At 44.9% G+C, this 9219-nt stretch overlaps 1 long non-coding RNA gene across 1 annotated transcript; it reads right to left on the bottom strand.

Moving 5' to 3' along the window:
• Positions 1 to 1684: 1684 nt before the first annotated feature.
• Positions 1685 to 9015, bottom strand: LOC143442877 (uncharacterized). The gene is made up of 4 exons (XR_013111459.1): positions 8884 to 9015; positions 7209 to 7305; positions 6559 to 6656; positions 1685 to 6468 (listed from the first exon to the last, which is right to left on the bottom strand). It is a non-coding gene; the product is annotated as an uncharacterized LOC143442877 (long non-coding RNA).
• Positions 9016 to 9219: the final 204 nt, after the last annotated feature.

Raw genomic sequence — 9219 nt, 5'->3', positions numbered from 1 at the left:
AGAGTTATTGTAAAAATGTGAGAATTATCCATTTTCAGCCAGTCTTAATGGCTTTAATAGATATCTTTGTCAGCTAGTGACGTATTTGTCATTAGGCCCTTAATGATTATGAAATGCTTGATCTAAGTAAGTTTTGTTTGAATTGGACTGCATATGTACACTGTTGCAATTTTTCTACCCTTTAAAGTGAATTAGCTCCTAAAAAAACTGAAAAATAAAGAATTGCTTTGAATTTATCATGAAAAAAAAAAGTCTCTGGGAGGCTGCATGGAGCCAGCATTCTCTAAACAGCCACTATGGAAAAGGAAAAACGGCACAGAGCCTAGGAAAGAAAAATATACAGCATGTAACAAAGTGACATTGGCATTTCCCTTTGACAACAATCTAACATTTCTCGGTATTTATCTCAAAGAAACACTTGGACACATGCATACACTGAAGACCCTCACTCAGGGGAGACCCTCACTCAAGTCTCAGGATGTCATGACCACCCAAAAACTCACAAGTCACCAAAACTGGATGCAAGCAGCATGAGGCAGCATAGTCTTTAATCAGTCGACTGCTGGTCAATCCATAACCCATGCAGGGGCAGAGGAATTGACAAGACCACCTGGTCAGGGGCGGTCTTATATAGGAGCTCACAAACTGGGGAGGGGGTGAAGGGGTAACCAAAGAAACATAACATAAAAACAGTGGAAAGTCTCAGAGAGACCCAACCCATATTAGTCAGGGTCATGTGGAAAACACCTTGTACACCCAATTCTTTTAAGAACGTGGCCTTGCCCTACCATTCACTTTATGGTTAACTATTTCCCGGAACCACCCAGATGATTTATATCCTTTCTTTGTGGTCAGCCGGTTCTAGAACCGTCCGATCTACATTCTTGGCTTGTTTCAGAGAGAAAATTTTCATGTCCTTTAAAGAAAAGCCTGTATATATTTTATAAAATGATCTTTTATAGTTTTTCATTCTTCAACACATTGCATCATTATTGGCAATAGCAAAACGTTGAAAATAAGCAAATGCCCCAATTAAGAGATTGGCCAGGTAAACTATCACACAGGTACATTCACAGCGAAGAAGAGACCTGGGCACTGCAGTGGAGTAATATTCAGAAGATGGTATGCAAACACACGAGATGTAAAATGTCTGCCACCCTTTGCCCAGAAGTAAGGAGTGGTTTTTCTTTCTTTGTTTTGTTTTTACAAAAAGAAACACTGGAAGTATGTTTAAGTATGGCTATGACCAGGTTAGAGGAAGCCAAGTTGAACAAGCTCTGGTTCTGAGGCTTCAATGAAAAATAAGTATTTAGAGAATATATTCAACTCCATCCAGTGGGGGCGGGGCTGTCTCTGGCTCTTGCCTGCTCTAGGGCTTTTCCTCCTACTGAGCTGCCTTGTCCATTTTTAATAGGAGCAGATGGGTCTAGTCTTACTGTAACTTGATGTGCTGTGTTTGGTTCATATCCCTGGGACACCTGCCTTTTTCTTAAGGGAAAGAGAAGAGGAATGGATCTGGGGGAAGGGAGAGGGACTGAGCAGAAAAGAGGGAGGGAAAACTGAGGTGGAAATGTAATATATAAGAGAATTTAAAAATGTGAGTTAGAGACCGAGAGAGAGAGAGAGAGAGAGAGAGAGAGAGAGAGAGAGAGTGAGAGAAACATATTAGGGGAAGCTGGGCATGTTGGAACATGCCTTTGTTCCAGCCTTCGGGTGGGCAGATCTCTGTGAGTTTGAGGCCAGCCTGGTCTACAAAGTGAATTTAAGGGCTGCCAGGGTGACTCAGAGAAACCCTGTCTCAAAAAAAATAGTTGGTAGCAGGGAATAAAGGGTGGGTATTGAGGGGCTGGAGAGATGGCTGGTTGTGAAGAGCTCTTGCCACTCTGGCTCTGGATCTGAGCTAGATTCCCAGCACCTACACTGGGAGGTTCACAATCACCTGTAACATCAGTTCCAGGAGATCCAATGCCTCCTCTGGTCCACAGCACTGCACACACATGGTGTGTATTCACATCACAGCACTGCACACACATGGTGTGTATTCACATCACAGCACTGCACACACATGGTGTGTATTCACATCACAGCACTGCACACACATGGTGTGTATTCACATCACAGCACTGCACACACATGGTGTGTATTCACATCACAGCACTGCACACACATGGTGTGTATTCACATCACAGCACTGCACACACATGGTGTGTATTCACATCACAGCACTGCACACACATGGTGTGTATTCAGACAAGCAGGCACACACATGCATACATATAAAAAGTAAAATAAAATGAAATAAAAATTAAAAATATATTAAAATACATCTAAGCCATACACGGTGGTGGATGTCTGTAATCCCAGTAATCTGGAGGCTGAGGTAGGAGGGTTATGAGTTCAAGGCCAGTCTGTGCTTTATAATAGTTCTAGTCCAGCTTTGGCTACACAGAATCTCTGCCTCAAAAAATAAAAAAATTTAAATATTTAACGACAACAAAAAATTCATGTGTCCATAATGACATTAAACAAATACCATTAGGGTGGGGAGTTAATCAGAAGCTCCTTAGAAAAGAATGCCCGTTAATGAATGTGTAAGGGGAAGAGAGCTAGAAATAGAAAAATCATCGGTTGAGAGTCTCCTTAGGAAAAACTGAGTCAAGTGGAAATCAGCAGCACATGCGGAAACTGTGGGTAAGGATGGCTGGGTGACAGGACACAGAGAGACGGCAGACAACACCATTGCTAAATGCCACCATGGCCTCACGAAGGATGAGACACACATGCCAGGTGACTCCTGGTGTGACATGCTAGTCTTCTCCAAAAGGAAAACACCTGAACATGAGGGAAAGACAACACAGCACCTTCATACATTCTGGAAATGGGAGATACATTCCAGAAAAAGATTTGCCTAGACTTCTAAAAACCTTAGTGTCATGAGAGACAAGGAAAAAAGAAAAAGACTGAAGACTGGAAGACAGGAGAGACCTAGTGACTACAGTCTGTAGGTTATCTTTGATTGGGCTCTAGATCTGGAAAATAAAAACAGCTTCCCCAAGGATAACTCAGGAAATCTGAAGTTAGGAAATGGTATCAGATTAACTGTCATCCCAGAGTGGATAATTGTATTATACTTATAGAGGCAAATGTCCTCGCCCTTGAGGGACATATTCTTAAGTAATTGGTGTGAAGTTTTGGTTTGGGGTTTTTTGTTTCTTTTTAGGGGACAGGGTCTCCTGTAATCCAGAGTAACCTTAAACTCTTTATGTATCTAGAGATGGCCTTGAACTCTGCCTGATTCTGCTTTTGCCCCCCAGATGCTGAGATTACAGGATATGCCTCTCTGCCTGGCATAGTGTAAAGTATAAGACAGCCTCACTAATCTGTCACGTGCTCTAGGGAAAAGAAGGGAATAAAGGAAATGTGACAGAGAAGGGCCGGTGAATAGGGCACAATGTTTCACTTGAAGGGTGAAGACCATTACGGTATCAAAATTATTTCTACAATGAAAGCAACAAGTCTGAGCTGGGTGTTGTAATCTCGACCCAAGCTAGAGTCCCGTGGGAAGAGGAAACCTTAAGTGAGGAATGGCCTCGATCACACTGGCCGGTGGGCAGGTCAGAAGGACATTTTCCTGGTTGATGATTGATGTGTGGGGCATAGCCCACTCTGGGTAGTACCAACCCTTATCAAGTGATTGTGGGTTGTACAAGAAAGCAAGCTGAGGGCTGGTGAGATCGTTCAGTCGATAGAGGTACTAACAACTTAAAGTCAATCCCTTGGGTCCACAAGGAGAAAGAGAGTTGACTCCTTCAAAGACTCCTTCAAAGACACACACACACACAGAGAGAGAGAGAGAGAGAGAGAGAGAGAGAGAGAGAGAGAGAGAGAGAGAGAGAGAGAGAATATGAATGTATTAGAAACTGTAAAAAGAAGGGAAATTGAGCAAGCCATGGAGAATAAGCCAGGAAGCAGCTTCCCTCCATGGTCCCTGCCTTTGCACCTGCTTCCTGCTTGAGCTCCTGCCCTGACTCTCTGAAATGATGGATTGTAAAGTGTCAGATGGAATAAACTTTCCTTTCCAAGTTGGTTATGGTCAGGGTTTTATCACAGCAGCAGAAGACAAAATAGGACCAAGTCCAATGGAAATCTCAGTGACCACTGCTGCTTCACCAGGTTCCAGCAGGTGGATGTCACAGATCTCCGTTCTCCAGCAGCCTTTGACTTTTGTTTTTGATGATTCTCGCTATGCATTATGGGAGTTTCCTTATGCCTTTTTTCTTTGGGAGATTTTGTATGGGCTTTGGTAAAGGATATGAATGTATACAATAGCAGTCTTGCTAAACGAAGTAAATCTTTGGAAACAAATCTCCGCCACCCACATGTGGACCCACAAAGCATGGTAACTCTGCCTACTCCTGCACAAGAACCCCCTTTGTGTCCCTGTTTGCACCAAGAATAGAGAAGCTGCAGAGTCCTTAACTGAAAGTTGGTGCCAGAAACTCTTACATACACCTGGTCCTAAGGATGAAAGCGTACGATGGAGAGAAGCAGTGGGCCTAGGTCTACAGGATGAGTGGCAAGACCTGATACGCCCCACAAGAAGCAGATTCTGCTAAAGTTAGACTGGCTTGATCCTTCTCTGACATATACAGGAGCATACATTGAAGGAATTAGGATGGTCCGGCACAATGGAGACAGAGGAAGATGTCAGGACATTCCCTTTGGGGATCTTAGGAGGAGAACGGGCCCACATTGTAAGACCAAGGCACACAGGAACACAATTAGGAAATGGCTCAATGCTTGTTGTGCTTCCTGGTACAAACACTGCATCATGCCCCTGGAGGAATGAAAATTGGTCTCATGGGTTTGTTTCACAAGACTAGATGTGGTACCTCAGACCACAAAGGCTGAGACCTTGCAGAAAGAGGTACGAAGGGCATGTGGCAGGATTGCTGAACCTTAAAGAACCATTAAAGTTAATGACCTCATTCATTCTGGATGTTAAAAAAGTAGGGCTAAAATAGGTTAAAAACAATCTGTGAAAAGTTCATATATTTCTTGTTATCATTAAGCCTGCTTTCAAGATCGCTAATGGCTGAGCTATTATGCAATCATAGACTCAAAAAGGTGTGTCCTGTTGTTCAATAACCACCAGCTACCCTGATTCGCACCAGGTAATGTCAGTCTCTTTCCCTCACCAACTCCACACCTCTTCTTTGGGACCTGAATCCTGCTGGAGCCAGACTTCAGCAGAAACCTTCTTTCAGACAATCACATGTGGACAGATGAAACCAGCATCAAGTAAAAGATTAAAAGAAATCAAGGGGGGAAAAACCTAATAGATTGGGATACAGACAAAAATCTAAATAAAATGTCACTACATTAAAAGCAGAAATAAGGGGCAGGGGAGATGGCAAAAACGAACACACATGCTTTAGGAGATTGCTATCAGAACTGAGATAAATGATATGTAATATTCACCAGGGTATAAAGCACTGTATTTGTATTAGGGACTATGATTGTGTTAGCTTGGAGAAGAATATAATATGGAGAGCCAAGACAATGTAAAGTTAATCAGAGAAGATTTCTCCAAAAACAGGTGATGTCGGAGGAGACCGTGAATGTGGGAAGCAGGCTAAGAAGTAGAGACAGAACACTGAAACACTATTAGAAAGAAAGACAAAGGAGAGTGGAGCTGCCACTGTGGAGAGACATTTCTGTAAGAGCTCCAGGTTCTGTGAGGCAGTGTGGTGGCTCCCTGTCTGATTAAGTCTAGAAGCTTCCAGAAGGAAGCAGTTTGAATAATGATGAAAGACCACACCTCCCCCAGACCTGTTCTGTGGAGAGCAGGTAGGTCCTGTGTGAGAACAGTAAAATACAGAGATAAAAATTTGTTTTCTTTCTTGGGCCACCCGAGCTGGACTGACACCTAGATTTCCTGGTGAGCACTCCATGCCAAACTGCAAAGTGCTCAGTGTTTCTATGATTCTTCTCAGTGCATCTCCCAGATTATAATTTCACTACTGAGGGAGGACTCCATCGGGGTAATATCTGGGTTATGTTCAGCATAGTGTACCACACAAAAGAAAGTGCCTTAAAGGCTTTTGGGTGGTGATAATGACTTCAATGTCAACAATGAACCTGTCCCAAAAAACACTGAGTGTGTAACCGTTGGTGGCCTGTCTTGCCCTTTCTGTATATTCCTAGAAAGAATCGAACCCTGTTGCCTTGGCAACTCTCTTTAGAGACCTGATAAATGGAGTATTTACCCAGCTTGGGGAGAGGGGAAGCCTAAAAAAATATTCAGGCCTCCCCCATCCCTATGGCTTTGGGGGCTTTGGACTCCTCTCCTTCTTAGGAAACATTGCCTTCTCATCCCCGCCTACCTGAACGTAGCTCCCTTCGTAATCAAAGAAAAGAAATGGCCATGTGATGCTGATGAGCGAGAGAAAGTTTCTTTAGAGGGGCCTGAGGAGAAAGATGAACAGAGCAGTTTGTTTCAGAAGGCCTGGCTGGCTGCACTACGCCTAGGTCTTCTCCCCAGTGCCAGACACTCACTGGCAAGGACTGCCCCACAGTGCTGTGCACCAGGGCCTGGATGTTCCGGCTCTTCTCCCTCACCCTTTTGGCCAGGGCCTGTACTTCTGTGAGGTTATCTGGATGGGATAGGAGACATTGGAGTTAAAAGGCTGGGCTATGAAATGGTTCTTCCTGCCACTCCAGGGTCCTGACAGGACACTCATTTGGTCCCTCAGTGCTGGATAGTCTTATGTCAACTTGACACAAGCCAGAATCATTTGGCAAAAGGGAACTTCTAGTGAGAAAATGCCCCCACTAGACCAGCTGTAGGAAAGCCTGTGGTGCATTTTCTTGATTGATTGATGGGCCCAGTTCACAGTGGGAGGTGCCACCCCTGGGCTGGCGGTCCTGAGTGCCATAAGAAAGCAGACTGGCAAGCCATGGGGAATAGCAGTTAAGTTGCACTTGCCCATGGCTTCTTCTTCGGTTCCTGCCCTAACTTCCCTCCGTGTTAGACTTATACACTCTAAGATGAAATAAACCCTTCCTTCCCCAAGTTACTTTTGGTCATGGTGCCTTATTGTGACAATAGGATACCCTAAGACACCCTCCCTCTGACAAGGCACCCCAAGACTCAGAAAAATGGCAGCTCTTCTAAACCACCCCACCATTTCCATCCTCCTGCTCACCATCCAGGGTAAAAATGAAGACCACGGTGTCAATTTCCTTGAGGGATGGCAGGATGGAAGTCAGGAAGTCATCCTGGGAGAAGGTGAACTGGGGACCCTGGGACAGAAAAAGATAAGGGAGTTCCTTCCATCAGGACACTCAAGAGTAGAGACTTGAAGACTGAAGGGGACCTTAGGGGACATCTAATACAGCCCTTTTGGTTTCAGTTGAAAAGAGTCAGGATTCAAAATGGTAGCATTTTGCCAAAGGTGATGTAGCAGGTGAGTGGACTAAAGCCAGGCAAACCCAGAGCCTTCCACACTCCACTGCTTCAGATCTCCTTGTCCTCTGACCAGTCCCTTCCTGGGACTGAGGATCCTCTCATGGTCCCCCACCTCCAGGCCCCACTCCCCTACTGCCCTCTGCACACTCGTGAATTTTACAACTTCCCATGTCCTATCCTCTTCCAACCTGGTTGGTGAGCTCATCCTTCTGGTTAAACATGTCACTGTGATCACAGATAAGAAAGCCACAGATATCTTGGAAATCTGGGAAATTTAAGTTCAGAGAGGAAGGAATGGTGGACTTTAGAAAAAGGAAGGCTTTAGACTTCAAGGGCTGTGATGATGTCAGAACATGGGATATGGGGTGAGTGATAATCTATGAGAGAGACTATTATAAGCACTGGAATGGGAACCGAGAGATCAAGGACCCACATGGAACTTGATGCTTCAAAGGAAAGAAATGCTCGATGGAAGCACCTACTTATGTGGGAAAGATAGACACTGGGGAACTCAGGGGTCTGCAGGAAAATGTTTTAATAGTGAATCAATTGTCTGGGGTACTTGGAATCAGGAGCACATCAGGACTCAGGACTCGCCAGCACCAAACGTGTGGATGCACCCTACTCTGTCCATAATGGCGATGATACTGAGGGTCTGCCAAGTGCACACGGCCTTTCTTCTCCAGGCTGAGAATGAGCCAGAAGCCAGGCCATGATCACCATGAGAAGAGGTGGCAGAGGAACACAGGAGTAAACAATCAAGACCTTCCAACATGTGGCCCATCTCAGTCCTGCCATGTTAACACACCTCTCGATGTCCCCTACATACACACAGCCACATACCTGATAGCAACCTGTTTTGTCAGGGTGGCAATTTTGGAGCTTTGACCTTAGGTCACCTGATGAACCCGCTCAAATGACCTCAGGATTTCCAAAAGGCATCTAGAAGAAAATTCATTAGCTCCCAGAGAGGGCCTGGTGCTTACCCCAAAAGACCTAGGTACTCCTACCCTAGGGCACAATTGGAATTTGTCCCTATTTTTAAAATAGTCACAATGCCTATTAAAAAAAATTTTTTTTTACTAGTCCCTCCTAGAGAGAAATGGGGGAAAAAAGAGGGAGAAAGATACCCTGACTGCCTTTCATAAGAGCAGAAAGGGTTCTATATTAAAAAGGCTTCAGTGGGAAAAACAAAAGGCAAAAAGAGGGTGGGTCTGAGCATCCTGGAAGTTAGGCTAGAACCCCCAGTAAGGGGAGGAAGTCACAGCAGGGTGAGTTCTAGCCTGCATGACCTGGGCCATCCTCAAGTCAAAGGACTCTTGAAAGCTTGCCTCTGGAATCTGAGCCTGCATCTCCTCCTACATGTTACCTCTGCTTGGATCTGATCCTCCACTTGTCTGTTTCCTCCTTACCTTTGAGAGGACACAACACCCTGGTCCACGGTCATATGGGCCGCTAGTAGCAGGGTTTCCAGCAGAATCTTGGTGGTGCTTCCACCTTCCATTCGGGATGAGCTGCTGAGCCCCTCAGGCCAAGGAAGCAGGACACTAGAAGGAATTGGTATAAAGAGAAAAACTCAGGACTCTACCAGTTCACCAGTTCATGACTCCCTGAGCATGGAGTGGTATTGGTGATCCTTGGGTGTGCAATGTGATTGGTGATTCCTAGGCATGGGTGCACTTGGTGGGCCTCACTAGATGTTCACTGTGGTTAATGATCCCTGAACACGTGTTTTACTGGTGGCCTTG

This window comes from Arvicanthis niloticus, chromosome 6 (assembly GCF_011762505.2).
Source record: "Arvicanthis niloticus isolate mArvNil1 chromosome 6, mArvNil1.pat.X, whole genome shotgun sequence".
NCBI lineage: Eukaryota > Metazoa > Chordata > Mammalia > Rodentia > Muridae > Arvicanthis > Arvicanthis niloticus.
This window is presented reverse-complemented; position numbering and strand designations above follow the sequence as displayed.